This window comes from Triturus cristatus, chromosome 1_2 (genome assembly GCF_964204655.1).
Source record: "Triturus cristatus chromosome 1_2, aTriCri1.1, whole genome shotgun sequence".
In the NCBI taxonomy this organism is placed as follows: Eukaryota; Metazoa; Chordata; class Amphibia; order Caudata; family Salamandridae; genus Triturus; species Triturus cristatus.
In genome coordinates, this window is record NC_140580.1 from 56,245,765 (window position 1) to 56,263,755 (window position 17,991).

The 17,991-nt window shown below is 42.2% G+C and overlaps 1 protein-coding gene across 1 annotated transcript in view; it reads left to right on the top strand.

The window, feature by feature from the left end:
* LOC146866765 (kelch-like protein 33) overlaps positions 1 to 17,991 on the top strand; it is a 203,358-nt gene that overhangs the window by 37,874 nt on the left and 147,493 nt on the right. The window contains exons 4-5 of the mRNA XM_085601225.1: positions 9,979 to 10,126; positions 10,559 to 10,733. The gene's annotated coding sequence lies outside the window, so the exon portion shown is untranslated. The remainder of the gene's footprint in view (positions 1 to 9,978; positions 10,127 to 10,558; positions 10,734 to 17,991) is intronic.

Sequence of the window (17,991 nt, forward strand, 5' to 3'; positions counted from 1 at the left end):
ATCGGAATGTTTTACTTTTTTATGTTGTTTTTTATCATTATGTTTACATGGATTTTGATCATGATAGTCTTTACCTACAAATATTTGTGTCTAGTGTTAAATTTGTTGAAATATATATTTTTAGTTGAGTGCAATATCTTTTAAACACTCAATTGGAAACAAAAAATGTGTTCTTTAGTTTGTGTCCTTTTTTGTTTATAGCATTATGTATGCTATGCAGTCTAAGTAGTCTGTGGGTGGTTGTTTAACGTTTTACAGAGAATTTCATCCAGGTGTAGTATTGATTTAGTTGGTTTAGCTTTTATTTATTGTTGAATTCTAAAGGTTTGATACCTGTGTCCATTTTATAGTATTTCAATGAATTGTGTATTGTTTGTTGTGTCTGCCAATTGTGCATTGAAACTGGTTGTACCACCCTTCTGCTCCATTGTGTCTTTTAGATTCTTTGTTTAGGATGCTTTCATATACGTTTCACCAGTTAATATGGAACCTGATTTGGAGTCCATTTCCTGAGAAGTTGAGTAGACCCATCCAGGTGTCCTTAAAGTACTCTAAGAGTGGGGGTAGTTTGTCTTCACTTTCCCTGTAAGATTTAGAGTCTAATAGGAGTCTTACTGTCTTGTTACTTCTTTGGGTGGTGGAAATGCTAGTACAAATAGTTTTTTAAGTTGGTGCCATATAGCTCTTTTATAATTGAAATAGAACCGCTGTGTATTTGGATAGATTTTGGAAAATATGTGTATCAAAGCAAACTCAAAATCTATGATTATTTTAGTTGGTGCATTATTGTAACATTTGTCTTTTATTATATTAAACATTTCTAAATAGGTATTGGGTTGTTTATTGGGTAAAAGGTCAAATAACAATGGTGTAATATTTTCATGCAGTTGTCCATTGATGGTATATAATTACTAGAAAGATGGTGGAAATGTTTTAAAGCTGCCATAAATTTGTCATATAGGGAACTGTTTTGATGTTTGCAGGTTTTGTTCTGTTCAAAACATTAAAATGTGTTTTTCATTATTTTAAATGCCACATAATAGAAAATTCTCTTTTGTATGGGTAAGTAGTAGGATTTCGATGATATCTATTTCTACAAAGATTTTAGGGGCTGGATTTGTGATTTTTTCTGTCAGTCTCTTTCTATATATTTTTTTAAGCTAGGTGCAGTTGTTAGTTTTGCTATGCAGTGGGTTGGAATATGCATAGTTTTTTAGTCCTATCCTACTTGGAGCTCAAGAGCTTGTGAAAGCTTCTTTGAGGTCTTGAATTATATTTCTGACCTCTATTTCTGCCATATTTGGTGCATGATTATGCTCAGTGGCACTTTCTACTTCATCATTTACAGAAATTGTCCTCCCAGAGCAACTATTTGTGGGTTTCCAGTGGCTACTTTGCTGTTAGATTCTTTGCAGTAGGCGTAGCCTAGGAATGTTAACAAGTGTTCTCCTTTCTGGGAAACAGTATATGTTGCTTCTTTGATATGTTGCACTCTGTTTTGGATTAAGAAGTATAAACAATATTATCTTTTGCATTTTGTGTGTTATATTCATTATGTAAACAGTTTAGATGCAGCTGTTTGTGTGTTGTTAATATTACATATGGACAGTCTTCTTGTTTCTGATTGGTTGCTTTGATTTTCGTTTTTTCTGCTTTAGTTTGAATTTTCTTCTGCTTTGTGGTGCTTTTCATGGGAGGTTCATGGTGGTAAAAAAGAACAGAGATGCATGTATTACATTTTTGTTGATTTGTTATGATTAGTTTAAGTGAGCTGGGATATAGATGTTTAAGAATAATATATAATAGTTACCTCCTTTTTTAGTGCTGTGTAGATATTTGGCAGTGTGGCTGGCTTTTCTATTGTCACTTGGGTGCAGGCACAAGGATAGAGAAAACATTTCCTTTGCTTATACCTGTTTGCTAATTGTTTGTGTGATTTGGTACATTGGTTGATGTTTTCACAGTTCTAACTGGTGCATTTGATTTTTTTCACCCTATGTGATGGTTGGTAATCAGCTTCTATTTATTGATTGCTGTATTAAAAGTGTGCAATATTGTTTAGTTGGATTTACAGATATGTTTATGTATTTTAATTTTGATATTGTGGGTTAACAATAATTTTATGGTGTGTAGTGATAAATATTAGAATGTCATTACTGTGTGTTCTAATATTTTGTATCTTGGTATTGTAGTTTTTCAATCTTGTTTTTAAAGATATTCTGTGTATCAATATGTTGGTATTTTACATATGGTTAATGCATTTTTGATATTTTGGGCAATGATATTCTGGGGTTGATAATTGTATGTGGCGATATTTGTGTTGTTGATATTCTATATTACTCTCATTCTATATTACTCTTATGGGTTCTGCTGCTCAGAACGTGGGCATCAGACTTCTGTTTCTGGGTGAACCATCTACTTCCGCATGTTTCTGCAGTTTTGAGTTGTGCTCCTCTTTGACTTCTCTTTAACAGTAGATTATGCTTTTGTAGGCTCAGTAGAATGCTTTAATCAGATCAATACAGCTTAATAAATTGGCCTCAGGCTGCGCTTTAATTTGTCATTGGACTTCGTCTGCTCAATCAGTTTATTTAATGCTTCTTGCGGCTTTGTTTTGTGTTCCACCATCTTTGGTCATTACCAATGAGTTTGCCTGAAACATCTGTTCCATAATAAGATGATCTCATAATTCTGCTCTGCAATTTGTTGAATTTGTCTCAGGTCCAGCTCATGACTGTTTAAGTGTAAAGTTCCTGCTTCTGACTACAGTGACTCAGGCATTTGCTCTTCACTGTGTGGATCACAGCATCCAATGACTGTCTCAATCTTCTGAGTTTTATTGTGCTGCTCTCACATATTTATGCTGAAGAGCATATGTTCCTCAGAACAGTCACCCAAATTATTGTTTCTAAGTTTTTTCACCTGAGGCTCCTGCTCCTTACTGTGGTTATATCAGGCCTCTTTTCCTTACTGTTTAGATTCACAATCTTGCATCTGCTCCTAGTCCAGCTGCTCCAAGCCTTCCTATCCTCACTGTATAGATAATAGTTTCCTCCAGCTTCTTAGTATGATATTTTCACGTTCTTGTTGAGCAGAGTGTTGGCCTCATGCTTTTATTAGCCACTGACACAGTCCATGGCTCAAGTCTATGCCTTCCCAGTGGGTTGCTCTACAGCTTGTTCCTCAGTGCACTGCTCTCAAGGGATCTACTATTTGTATGCCAGACATGTATCCGTAACTTGTTTTTTTGGCCATGAGAGGCACATGGTTTGTCTCTGGGTCTGTTATAAAAAGCAGTATGTCACCAGCAGTAAGGACAGTAATATATGCTTATTCAGGAATGTGTGCCCCTGAAGGAGGTGCATGGTTCGAAACAAGGTGGCCAACAGTTCCATAGCCAGAGCAAATAGGAGAGACAAAATGGGACATCACTTCCTCATGACTCAGCCAGTTAAAAATGATTCTGAGAGGCATCCATTAATGCAAATATGTGCCAAACGGTTAGTGTAGAGCAGGGTGATTAGGTTTAGTACTTTGAGGACAATGCCCATCCTTCACAGGACTGCAAACAGGAATGGCCATTCGTGCAGGTCAAATACTGTTGTGCTCTGTACATGAAGACACTGGTAGCCATGTTGTAAGTTTCTAAGTCTTCTTTATTGGTTCCAGTTCCAAAAAGTATCAGTCTTAGTTCGGCCATGTACCAGCTCCTACACTAGCCCCACCAGGAGCAGCCTGCCTAGCTGCTCAGCCCATCTCCAACTGTCATCCACACATCCACTCAGGCACCCAGGCATTCCACGCATCACAGTCACACCAACATTCCATGACCATCTCACGCTCTGGCTGAGCAGCTAGAAAGACCTAGGCTGATTACAATTAACCTTCACAGGACTGCAAACAGGTATGGCCATTCATGCAGGTCAAATACCTTCTCTACAGCTAGGAAGATGGCGACAGCATTCACCTCCAGGCATATCTGTGGTATGACAGCAAAGAAAGTGCATGGGTTGTTAAGCCAGGCTCTGCCTGAGATGAAGCCCAATTGCTCCGGCAGTACCAGGCTGGTCATCAGTGGAGTCAATCCAATTGTGATGATGTGTGCTAGTATCTTATTATATTGTTTCAGCAAGGGTAATGGTCTGTAGGATTGGCATGACTGTCCATCCTTGCCAGGTTTCAGTATAGCTGTATTGACCGTCTCTCTAGTAGTGGAAGTTCTCCCTTCTCCCCCTGGCTCCTGGTAGAGTGTGGCACAGTCCTAGTATCAATTTGAACACCTTGTCAAATTTGGCCACTAGGCTATTCGTGCCTGGGGATTTACAATTCACTAAGCTGTTTATGGCCAGCACTATCTCCTCTGTGTCATGGGTTCAAGGAGGAATTCCCTATTGGCCCCCTCAACCCAGGCTAGCGCTATGCCAATTTGGTAGCACTGTATGTCAGAGTTTGGTTTTGTCATCCGGATTGTTTACAGGGAAGTATAATATGTCTAGAATTCACCTACCATGTCACCACTGTCTATTGGTATTTTCCCAGTATCGTGCCTGAACGAGTATGTAGTGTCTTGTTTGTGTGTTTTTTGCATCATCCTTCTCTATATATACAGACCTCAGTACCCTTGGCTATGTCCATAAGTTCCCTAATTCCGTGGGCTGCTTTGTGCAGCTCTGACAGTGTTTGTGGGCTGTTAGTCCTTTCATATCTTACATCCAACTGTCGCAGCTTGGCCTCTTCATGTGACAGCTGTGTTCGGATTTTAGGACACCCATGAATTTGAACATGGTGAAGCCTTGTATATATAAGCTTTGAAGGATTTTTATACTGTGGCAAAACTTATCACAGAACCTTCATGTTTTACTAAAATTCCCCTCTGCACCCCACAAAAGTCTTCAGGCAAGGTGAAGTGTAAGAGCAATTGGGGAAAGGTTAGGCAGGGTGTGGGTTGCTGTGTTATGTCAGTGACCCTTGGGAGCACCTCAGGAGAGGACATCCAAACATGTATACAGAAAGAGTGTTGTGGTCTGCAGGATAATAGAAATGCACTCTTTCCCATCCATGCCGCTCCCTCCATACGTCTTTCAGCTGTTCCATGTCAATCATCTGTCACAGTAGACTAACAGCCTTTGGATGGTCAGTACGATAGAAGTTACTGTTGTCAATGTTGGGGTTTAGGGCCAGGTTAAAGTTCCCCAACCCATATTATAATATATGCCATTTGCTTCTTGTATAGGGACACTAAGGGCCTGATTTTGACTTTTGGCGGTGGCTCAAACCGCCACACCACAGCTCAGCCAAAGATCACGTTGCCCACCTATCAGATTACAACTTTAAAGTAGTCTGGTGGGTGGGCGGCATGGTGGTCCCGCGGCAGTGCCTTTTTCAAATTCGCAGCAATGTGACCGCATAACAAGATTCCAGCACGGCATGAAGCCGAAATTCCAGACCATGCAGGAACCTATGTGTATGCAAACAGCGGGGCACATCTTATGCCCCCCCTGTGTGCATGCACATTCTGTGGAGGAACAGAGGTCTCTGTAGTGTTCCCTTTGTTTCCTCTCTGCAGGAGTTTTCATGGTGATGAAACAGCCATTGAAACCCTGGCAGAGAGTAAACTTATAATGTGCTTGGAAGGACCACAGCAGTCCTGGCAAGCATATTGTGGCCTCTGGGCTGCCGTGCCACCTCCAGGGAATGGTGGTTCCCTGGCGGCAGTCACAGGCCTGTCCAGCCACCCAAGTTGTAATCAGGCGGTTGGACCGACGGTGCGGGGTTGGCTGGACCACCACTACAACGCCACCACAAGTCTGGCAGGTCTGACTCGTTATCAGACCCTAAGTGTACAATAAGTACCCTTTTGTGCACAGTGACATGATGCCCTAGGAAAACTCAGGGTTTTCATATGAGTTAATGAGAGTGACATGTGTGCCATTCAATGTGCCTTGTATTTATAGTTATTACCTCTTGGTGTCTTCATAGTGAAATGTACTGTGGAATCTCCATTACTATTTTAATGGGGATAGCTACTCTGCTGATGTATATACTATAGGAGGCGGTGCAATCAGCTCCCATATATACACGAATGCTTTGGAGTCAGTTATTCCCAGATATATTACTTGGAGGAACCTAATCTCAGAGCTGTGTCAGTCCACATATGCACGTATTTGGTGTTTCTTTTTGTGATTTCCTATCCTGCGTATGTTACATGTGAGAACGTGGGCTGCTTAGAGCATAGAGTATTTTATAATTTTTGCACACATGATCTTCTGGGTTTCCGAAAATGCCCCGTGCACCTTCTGTACAGCTGCTAGAGTAAAGCCAGGATAGATGGAAATGTCTGAAGCCTGGTGTGTCAGGCGACCTTGCTCTCTAGCCAGGAAGTGTCTCGGTCACAAACGTTCAACAGACTTATGATAATCCACTGCAGAGGTGCCCCAACAAGTGGTTTGGGGCCATAAGGGTCTGTTTGCTCTTGCCACCACTAGTCGGAGAAGGGTCCCTGGCCAACAAGGACTCAATAAATAGTTCAGGTTTATCAATGTAAGTGGTCTCTGGGCCACGCACTATGTGTATGTTGTTTTTTCTACATGATTGTGATTCCAAGTCCTCATTCTTGGTCATCACCTTTGATATGTCCTGTTCAAGTAAACACACTTCCGCTTTAGTGGTAGGGGCCTTGTCTTCAAGGGTCAAAAATCTAGTCTTTACTTCGCTAAGGCATTTTCCATGCTTATTCAGTATAAACTTCATCAAGTCCACCCAAGCATTTAAAAGGTCGATTTTTACACTAGTTTCATTAAGGATTAATTTTATCTCTAAGAGGATTGATTTTATGTCCAGTTCCGAATGCAGGGGTTTCTCCATTGTTGGATCAGGCACTGACGAGGGTGGTCTTGAGCGTGATCCCAACTGGTGCCACTGCTTAAACGGGAGCTTTCTCTGCTTGGGATCTGGTTTTCAAATTCTGTTTGATCCGTGTCCAGTGATCTGCTCTCAGCTCCACACCTGGGTATGAACAGGCAAGTGGATGATATTTCAGTAGTATGGAAAAGGGTGGTTTCCACAGTGCCGTGCAAATGCAGGTAGAGGTCTCTTGGTGTAGCAGAGAATTAATGAGCCACCCAGGATGGCGAGAGTACTCCCCCACAGCACAGAAGAGATGTGAAATGGCACCCAGGATCACACTGCAATGAACACACGCTCCCCCAGTGCAATATGGGCCTCACAGGGTTGTAGCTATGTCCTTCGTGCCATAGCGGGATTCATAGGAAGGCCGTTCAGAAAGGTGTCAGCAAGGGAGAGAGGCATGTCTTCAAAGGCAGCACCAGCGGGCACAAGGCATCAAAATGTGGAGCTCTGTGTGAGCAAATTGCAGGTCTGACTAGCTAATTTAACGTTAGTAGAATTTGGTAGGTTTTGCGCTCTGTCTTAGTTCGTCGTGGCGGGTGGGGTATTTCAAGTCCCTGTGTGTGTCAGTGGCCACAAGTGGACAGGGTGTCCTTGCAGATCTTGGAGATAACTGCTGTTTCTAACTTAGGCTGCCATCTCATGATCCCATCCGCGCAGTGTTGCACTCATGCCTGCATTGGGGCCCCCGGTGGTTCAGTGGAAGACAAGAGACACCAATCTCCTTGCTGGTAACTCTGGGGGAGGCTGTGGATGTGTGCCATTCAGGGCAATTACTCCAAAGCTGTCCCTGAGTCTGTTAACAGGATAATATACAAGATTGTCAAAGCGGCGAAGTGAGAGTTCCACAATATGAGGCCATCTTGGCTGGTTCCTAGTCCCATCTCCAGGCTTATGGTCTCAAAGGATGTTAATTCTGTGGTCTTAGATTCCTGTTGCTCAATGAGTCAGCTTTAGGCTAGTGCTTCTCAGTATGTTATGTCTCAGTCTCTGTTTCTTGGTGTAATAATCCAAGCTCTTTCTCCTCAATCCTTTGGCACCTAATCATCACTGTGTTATTCAATAGTTCTTTGGTGTGGTATTAAGCTTATTTTCTTCACTGGGGTAGTCTCAGGATTCAACCTCTCAATGTGTTCTTTTTATGTTTAAGCTTAGCATGGCTGTCTTAGCCTCCTGGATCTTGGTGCACTGTCCTCAGGTACAAGATTAACTGTGCGGTCGTAAGCTCTGGGTTATCCATGTATTAGCCTAATGTTCTTGAATTTCAAAGTTCACGTCTCAGATTCGTAGTTCTTGGTGCGTTATTGAAGATTTCTTCTGAAAATATTCTTCTAGTCCCAGGTACCTGATCCTCGATTGGTTAACATTATTCTCCTCGGTATGTTTTGCTATGCTTCTGTTACTCAGCTCCCAGATCTCCTCAGGATACTGTTATTTATCTTGGTCTCATTTTCCTGTTTATATGTTGCCTCTAGTTCTTGCTGTTCCATTTATAGATCAGTGGGTATTCTCTCATTTGTTGACTTAGTCTGCATCTCCTTGGTTTGTAAGGTGTAGGCTATTGTTTTACAATTTGCTCTTTTTGGTATGGTCTTTTCCATTTTTCATTAAGCACCTTTACATAGTGCCAAGTTATTAGAGAGTATTACATAATAGCAAGAGTGAACATTGCACAACTAAGACAGACCTTTTGCCCAAATGAAAGAAATCATAGAATTGATATTTGGTATTTCGTGATGTTGCGGTTGGAAGATGGGAGATGAGAACTAGAGATGAGGACAGGGTGGGAGTGAGTGAGTATGAGAAGGAGAAGGAAATGAAGAGGGAATGGGAGTGAGATGAAAAAGAAAATCATGGAAACTAGGGAAAAAGAGAGCTAGAGAAGAGGAGGTGAACTAGAAATTTAAGGGAGAAGGGGAGAGTGATGGGTATAAGGAGAAGGGATAGCAAGAGAAAGGACAACAATGGTATAAATGGGCAGGAGAGGGATGGTGGTGAGGGAGGGGAATGGAAGTGAGATGATGAGGGAGAGAGGGAAAATAGGAGGAATAAGAAGGGGGACCTAGAATGGATGAAGCAAGGAGAAAGGACAGTTGTGTTGCCAACTGTAACTGTGCATATTTGTAATTTTATAACTGTATGCATGACAGTCGCCAAATTATACTCACTTCGGTAGACCCATGCTGATTATGAAAACTATCAAAAAGTTACAAAAAACACAATAGACCTGATAGATTTATTATGAGATGCATATTTTAAAACCAATACACTTTTAAGGATTGATTGTTATTGCATCATTTTAAGCAAGCATACATATATCTAGTTACAAGAAATCCCAGAGGTGTAGGCAAGTGTTTTTGTCCTCATTAAACCCTTTGAAAAACCCTGGGAGTGCAACATTTGCAGGCAACCATCATGGAATAGTATTGGAAACTGTGTAAGATGTTTTTAAAATTCCAAGATAGTCAACACATTGGTATTAAACGATGCTGTCATGCCGGAAGTTTAAAAGAACAATTCCCTATATACAATACTACTGCAAGTCGGCCTTCTGTTGTTATATTTATTTTAATTTGTCATTGTAAGCATAAGCCCACCATGTTTAGGCATCAGAATATTTTATTTTTTATCCTTCTCAGTTATCTTGCAATAGTTATTGAGATTGTGTTTTATTGTGGTTGTAAATGTGTAAATACATGATTGAGTCAGAGGATGGATGAGTGCTTTCATAAGTGCAAGTATGAGTGACAAACTGATAACTTATGAGTGCATGAAGACATCACTGATTGAAGAGACACTTTAATTTTTTTGCCAAACCTATTGGGGTTGTCAATGCTTGTTATCTTTCTATGTTTATCCCAGGCTCCTGCTCTCCGGTGTGTCTCAAGGTTTTGAGTATGTTGGTCAACTGCTGCTGTATTATCTGTATGCAAATCTTATGCTCCTCTGTCTCACTGTGCTGGCCTCATGATTCCCTGTCCCAATCTGTTATTCTCACTGTACTGTGATCAAACTATTCTCTTCACTGATTTCTATGTCTAACTTTATATTTTTTTAATTACCCAATCACAGAAGAAAATGTTCCTTCTCCAGCAGAGGCATAAACTCTGACAGATTGCACAAGCACTGGAAAGAGATCATCGACGGATGAGTATTGGCTTAAAACAGCAGCAATTTCTTTCACCGACAGTGGATCCAGCCACGGGCAGTGGAAGGAGGGGTAGGTATTCTGCTGAAGACGGATTCCTGTACATTACTATTCGGAGTGGGTTGGGGCAGGTTGTAGTAGCCTAGGGGTAGCTTGGGGATCCATGTCCCTCTCACATGTGTCACTCTCTGGGAGTCTCGGGGAGCACTGCCTATACCTCATCTCCTGTGTTGTGCACAATCAGTTCAGGTCTACAGATTCTTTACTACATATGTCTGCAATATGAGTGCAATGGTAGAGGCATTTCCTAATTTGCATGAAGACACAAATGAGGGAATGCCCCTTGAGATAAAACCCGGTGACATTCTAAGGAATTTTGGACCCCCGGGCAACCCATATTTTGGTCCCCCTGTTGGAACAAATTTGAATTTATTATATTACACATTTCAGCTAACTCAAGGTCTGGTGATAACAAAAATTATTGAATTATATGCTAACTTTCAGAAAAGGAAGTACGCAAACAGAGGAAAAAACTCAAGTTGCCTGGTGTCTACCATTGATTCATTGTCATGGTGACAGCAGCTTTGTGATTGGCTTATGACAAGACTGTGTGCTCCCTGCTTCCCTTCCTGGAATCAGAATAGATGTGGAGAGGCAGCGTCGCGGTGACCATACCCAGGCAAGTGATTTAATTTTTTGTTATTCCTTCCCCCAACCTTTCCACCCCTGCCTCACCATCCCTGTTCAGTTGTAGGGACAGATGTTTGGCAAAAAGAGAGGTATCCAGATAGGTACAGACAGGTAGAAAATAGAAGATGTAGGTAGAGAAAGAGAGGTAGCGTTATACGTATGGTTTTAGAGTGAAGTATTGAGATAGATCGAGCTTGAAATAGGGATGAGGAAACAGAGAGAGGCACAAGAGAGGTGTGCATCGAGGGGTTACATAGAAAGAGACTTGAGGTAGAAATAAAGGTGGGTAATACAGGCAGAGATAGGTAAAGGTAGGCTGGTAGATGAGGTAATGCTAGAGGTATAGAGAAATGCAAGGTAGACACTGTGTTGAGAAAAGGGAGAGAGGTAAAATAGAAAGCATTATGAAAAGACAGGTCAGGTACAGAGAGCAATGAGAGAGAGAGAGAGAAACAGAGAGAGAGAGAGGGAGAGAGAGAGAGTGAGAGGTAGAGAGAAAAGAGTAAAGTTTTGATGAAACAGCGGTATAATTGGGCAATTTGGTAGAGAAATTGGGTAACAAACAGATGGTGAGGTAAATTGGGGGGTTAAGTAGGGAAAGAGTAAGGGCATTTATATAGAGAAATATGAGATAGAAATTAGGCAGAGAGAGAGAGGTGAGGTAGAGTGAACGGGAAGAGAGAGGGTGGAGAGAGGGGCCTAAGAAAGTGTGGTAGATAGAGATGGAGAGAGTGATATGTGCTGTAAAAAGAGAAACAAGTTTGAGAGAAGTTGGAGAGGATAGAGGAGAGACAAAGAATGTGAGATGAGAACTGAACTGCAGGAGCAGAGAGAGGGCAAGATAGAGAGTTGAGTAAACTAGAGGCCGTAAACAGGTGAGATGGGTGAAGAGAGAGAGAGAGAGAAGTAGAGAGAAGTGGGTGTGAGAACCGTGAAATTATAGTAAGGTGAGGTATACCTAGGAGAGGTGGTAAGAGAGGAGAGAGAAAGATGAAGTAGAGTGAGAACTGGCATAGGTACATCATATTGTAGTGATAGGTATACAGGTAAAGTAAGAGTTATGAGTTAGAAGTGGGGAGGGGAAATAAGGAGAGAGACATGAACAGAAAATGTATTCATTATTTTAATTCTCACCAAATGCCTGAGAACATGATGGCTAGACATGGTTAAGGCAAGCTCACTAAGATTCTGTGACGTTTAATCCATTCTTTATTGAAAATCAGTTCTCTGCCCTAAAATCATCAAAAGATTGCTTTGCCAACGCGTTTCATCCCTCTTGGGACTTCTTCAGCGCTCTTCAGCGTGCTGTCTTTTTTGGCAATGAGTGTAATGCCAAACCTGTGTTGACAGTACAGCAAGTGAGATTTCCATATATTAATAAAAAAGGCTTTGGGTCGTTTTTTGGTTACGTCTAGTGCGGTCACTGAATATATTTGACTGTAGATTTCGCTTTGTATATTATCAGCGTGCTCCGTGCACGCCATGTAAGTGGTAATAGCTATTACCACTTACACGGAGTGCACGGAGCTGGCGACATAGCAAATTGATACCTGAGATGTATCCACGCTGATAATATACAAAGCGAAATCTACAGTCAAATAATATATGGAAATCTCACTTGCTGTACTGTCAACACAGGTTTGGCATTACACTCATTGCCAAAAAAGACAGCACGCTGAAGAGCCCTGAAGAAGTCCCAAGAGGGATGAAACGCGTTGGCAAAGCAATCTTTTGATGATTTTAAGGCAGAGAACTGATTTTCAATAAAGAATGGATTAAACAAAGCTACACTCAAGACTTACGTTATCTGTCAATAGATGTTTGTATGGGAAGCATAATAATTGTTTGATTCTGTATTGTTTTTCTTGCAACAAGCCATATTATATTGGATACAGAGTATATATATTTTTCTCGGGTGCAGGATCAGTCTGTAGTTAGGTAACGGTGGTTTTCAATCACCTAATTGGGGTGTATGTGGGTCACACCCCAGATCTTACTGCACCGAGTCATATCATCAACACAAGGCAGATTTATTGGTGACGTCTGGTGCTTGGCTGTTAAAAGCTCTGACCCTGTCCTCTGGTTAATAAAATTCTGTGACGTGCCCAATCCCAACTTGCAAAAAAATAAATAAAAAACATAATCTGACTTTTATGGACATTGATTTTATGACAGTTCTTCTGCCTATCTTGATTGGTTTACCAGGGGGTCATTTGCCTTAAAGCGGCCCTGCAACAAGTACCAGAGTTCCAAGAAAGACCAAAGTAGGCTGAATGACTAACATAGTGACATTGGACAGTATGAACGCATTCAAGTACTGTTGATAAGCAGCGACAAGCACAATGTTATGTGCATTAGGGGAGCATAGGATGGTGTGATGCACGAGGTTCAAGGATGATATAGAGCAAAGCACTACATGCTGTTTTGAAGGAAGGAAGTTCAGGATAATGTGCTTCAGTTCAGGGAAGTACCGTCTGGTGCACATAAGGAGTAATAAGTGTTGTGTGTCTGAGAGGGCAGGGTGATGCACAGCAGGGGGCACAGAGTGATGATCCACTGGATACTTGATGTTGTGCATTAGATGACGTAGTGTGAAATGCAGCAGTGAGCACTGGCCAATGATCGCATGCATGATGTCCATTAACAGATGAGCACATAGTGATGTAGAGCCTTATGTAGCACAAGAGTATGTATGACTGTTGGCCTGTGCACAGATATGTCTGTGTGTCTCTTACCATGAGCATAGGTGCCTGCATGTTGATCACCAGCAAGCATAATACCCACCTCTCATTGAGAGCAGCAGCTGAACCCACCACCCATGACTTTTGTTAGATCTTAGCACTGAAGAGAATTTAGCTCTAAGTGTTTGTGAAATCTAAATTCATAGATGAACTGAGTGTCTTGTAACTGCAAACAAACACTCCCTTAACCAATAGTTCAACCAACTCCACACTTTCCAAACCACTATTGATGTTTTTAAAATACCACTTCAAAGAGAGCTCCTTTTGATACAACAACAGATCCCGCAGCTGCTTACTAATGAAGCTCAATTGGCTTGGCAGGTGACGCAGCATTGAATATATCAGTGGGGTGACAAATCAAGCAAGACACTTCATTGGTTATGCCTGGTCCACAAGGCCCCGACCCCTACGTCTTTACAGCGGGGCATCGATGGTACACTCCATACATGCCCTCACAAGGTGGCTCAAGCATTCGCCGCATACTATGCTGACCTTTACCAACACAGGGCAAGTCTATCCCCAGATTGACGCCCCCATTACCTTAGACGAGCTTACTACGGCTCTTCATGACATTCACCCAGGTCGGTCACCAGGTTCCAATGGTTTCCCTAGTGAGTTTTTCTGAGGTTGTATCTCCCAGATGGTCCCACCTCTCTTAGAGGCACTGCAAGAGTCCTTGGAACTGGGGATTCTTCTGTCTGACTGCCGGTATGCGGAGATCATAGTTTTCCTCAAGCCAGGTCGCCCATCGTCATATTGCCCCATTTTGCTATTAAACTTTAAAGCAAAACTCTTCGGTAACATCCTGGCCAACAGACTGTTACCTCACATCACTAAACTGGTCCACCCCGACTAGTCTGGCTTCATGCCACAACGCTCCACACGTCATAACATCAGATGAGTACACAATGTCCTTTCCATGGTTCCAATGCTGGGACGCCCTGCGGCAATCCTTTTCGCTGATGTTGATAAGGCCTTTGATTCGCTGGACTGGGAGTACTTATTCCTCCTTTTACCGGCCTTAAATTTTGGCCCCGTATTATCTCCTACATTCGCCTCCTTTACATGGATCTCTCTGCTTCTGTACGCATCGCCGGTGCGGTGTCAGACCCATTTCTCATTCACAGGGGTACACGGCAGGGGTGCCCTCTGTCCCAACTCCTATGTGTGCTTGCTATCGAGCCGTTAGCGACTTGGGTGTGACGGGACCCGTTTGTTCGGGGATTTCAGTTTGTCGGAGGGTGCTTCGGATAGAATTGCTTTATATGCAGATGATGTCCTTAACTTTCTCACTGACCCAGGATCTTCGGGTCCCCGGATACTGCAGATCCTAAGGATATTTGGGGAAACTTCGGGCCTTTGCACAAACCCATCCAAATCCACCCTATATCCGATTTGTGGAAACCAGGGGCGAGGTACATGGGCTACTCAACTGACGCAGGCATCTGAAGGCTTCACATTCCTGAGGGTGTTTATATCAGCTGAGCCGGTGAAGTCCTGGGCCCACAACATACAACCCCTTCTGCCCAAGGTCAGAGGTGAGGTGCAGGCCTTGTCTCACCTTCCTTTGTCCCTCTATGGTCGGTCAGCAATCTTTAAAATGGTCTTGCTGCCACTCATTTTATACCGGCTCCAGAACTACCCATACGACATCCCCCAATCGTGGTTCGCACTGGTCAACTCACTCCTCAATATGTTCTTATGGGATGGAGGGGCTGTACGTGTCACACTGTAGACGTGTACCCAGTCCACCTACTGTGGCAGGATCGCGGCATCCAATATCATTGCCTACTATGCTGCCTCCCATCTCATCAATATAAATGACTGGTGGTACTGCTCCCAAACAGATCCAGTCTATGCCGTTGAAAGAATAATACTGGGGGACCGTGCGTTGCTTGATATGCTATATAGCCATTGTCAGCTGGACCACTTACCCCATCACAAAAGTCATTATTCGGCTGCAGATGCGAGTTATCAGCCGGATCGGGCGGGCTGGGTGAAAAACACAAACAACCCCGTTGTGGCGGGGTGTAGATCTTCACCAAGTAGCGTTGCTATCAGGCTTTCGGTCATGGGACCTTATAGGCATATCCACACTTGGGACGTCATGTAAGGGGTGATTTAAAATCCTTTGACCAACTACAGGAAGACTTTCACCTTCATCAAAGCCAATTCTATAAATACCTCCAATTAAGACACGCCCTATCCCCGTACATAGCAACACTGACCGAACTCCCGGAATTCCACCCATTAGGACGGTGACTGCTAATGGGGGATATTGGTGCCCACAAAATTAGGCAGATATACCAAACTATAATTACACATAATAGCACATTACACACACTCCGACAAAACTGGGTCAGCGACATTCCAGATCTAGCAGATGGCGATTGGACGGAGGCGCTGGCGAGCCCCCGTAATGCGGCCATTGCGTCTCGTCGTCGCCTGCTTCAGTTCAAATTTCTACACAGGGCCTACTACACTCGTCACCGCCTTTGGCGCATGGGAGCAGTACCGCAGTTAGAGTGTTTAAGGTGTACACGGGAGACGGGTACCTTCCTACATACAGTGTGGACTTGCCCAGTTCTCCAGCCCTATTAGGGTAAAATACTGGCCTGGGTGAAGTGCTTTCATGGAAGATTCTTTTTAATCCTATAATCCTTTTATTACATAGTACAGACGGCATAGGAGGCAACAGGTATAAACAACATTTGCTTTTTACTGGACTCACACTTGCTAAGCGGGATATCGCTAAATTCTGCACATATAACACTAGGAGTCGGGTGTTGTGGGCGGTGCGATTCCGAAGCTTCGTCCAGCCATGTTCTTATAAGTTTGTTCTTTTGATTTATTTTGTATTAATATTCTGGTATACTACGTTGAGCGGTCATTTATTAATTGATATTCTGGCCTGTGGCCTATATTGTACCACTATGAAACTGAATAAAGTTTGGTATGAAAAAGAAAATAACACTTTAAGCTCCTGGAATAGTGGACTTTGTAGGGAATGGCTATAGAGGCACACAATATACGGCCTAACAAACATATTCATCACATTGTTGTCATGTATGCATGGGTGTCTTTACTGTTGGTATGTCTGCCTTGTGGTATTTTATATACTGCACATTGGTCTATGTGCATGTATCCCTTTATGTGGGCTGTTCTGTCTGCATGGGTGTCTGTATGTCTGCATCCATGGTTGCCCATTTGTCTGTTTGCTTTGTGTAGGTGCCTGTATTAATTGGTGTCTCTAGAGATGTAATTGTCCATATGCCCTTTTTGGGGTTCTATAGGTGTATGAGATCCCAAATGTTGTGTTCTTCAATGTACATAGTCAGTGTACATACACCAACAAATGTATAGAGTAATGCCTATGTTTGAGCAGCCACTTTAAAGGTTCAAATCCATATTCAGATTCACAATGCAGTCACACAATGCCAGAGACCCTCATCACCCCGATTACATCTCTCAAGAGTTGCATCCTCATCAACAGACCTGCCCAAACATACAGCATACACATTTCCATTTTCCATGTGTTCCCAAATGGATGGACCTCAAGGACTCCAGGGAGATCATTAAAGATGTGCCTAATTTATGTCCAGTACACCTGAACCTGATACTTTTGCAATAGAGACGGACCCTGCTTCAATAGATGGCTCACATGACATTTGACTGCCTATAAGATGTTTGGCTCTTATATTATCTAAGTCAATCGAAGTGTGCTCAGAGATTTGAATCTATATTTGACTACATTTCATATTTGCTTGTGTGCAATCCAGACACTTGTGATCTGTCCCAGTCTCCAGAATTCCGGTCCTCTAAACCACACCACAAATAGACCCAGGGATGTGAATCCAGATATTTCTGGTGAAGATCTGTAATTCCTAGCAGGAAGAATTGCTGAATTACAGCAGCCACCTAGATCTTTGTCCGATATGGGATTTCACGGACTACTGTTATAAAATGTTTGAATCCCTATTCTGATAGTGAACACAAGAATTAAATAAGACAAGAAAGAAAGAAACAAACAAACAAACAAACAAACAAACAAACAAAGAAGGAAAAAGAAGGGTAAGAAAAAAGAAAGAGAAGGAAAGAGAAAATGAAAAGCAAAGAAGAAAGAAGGAAAAATGGAACAAAAGAAAGAAAAGGTGAAAAAGAAGGAAAAAAGGAATTAAGAAAGAAGTCAAAAGCAATAAGGAAAAAGGGAATGAAAGGCATAAAAAAAGAAAGAAGGGAGGAACAAAGGAAAAAAGAAAGCTAATAATAAAGAAGGAAAAAAGAAGCAAGGTAAAGATGAAAGAAAAAAGAAAAGAAAGAAAGACGATGGAATGAAGGAAGGAAAGAGAGGTCGCAGTATCAAATATTGGATAATAAAATCTAAATTACACCCCACCTATGTTTAAATGAAACTGTTACACATGTCCTGAAAATTCAACATGATAATGTTTGGTTGTCTTCCTGGGCAAAGTCTATAAAATAACTATTAGTGAAACTGATTCCAGG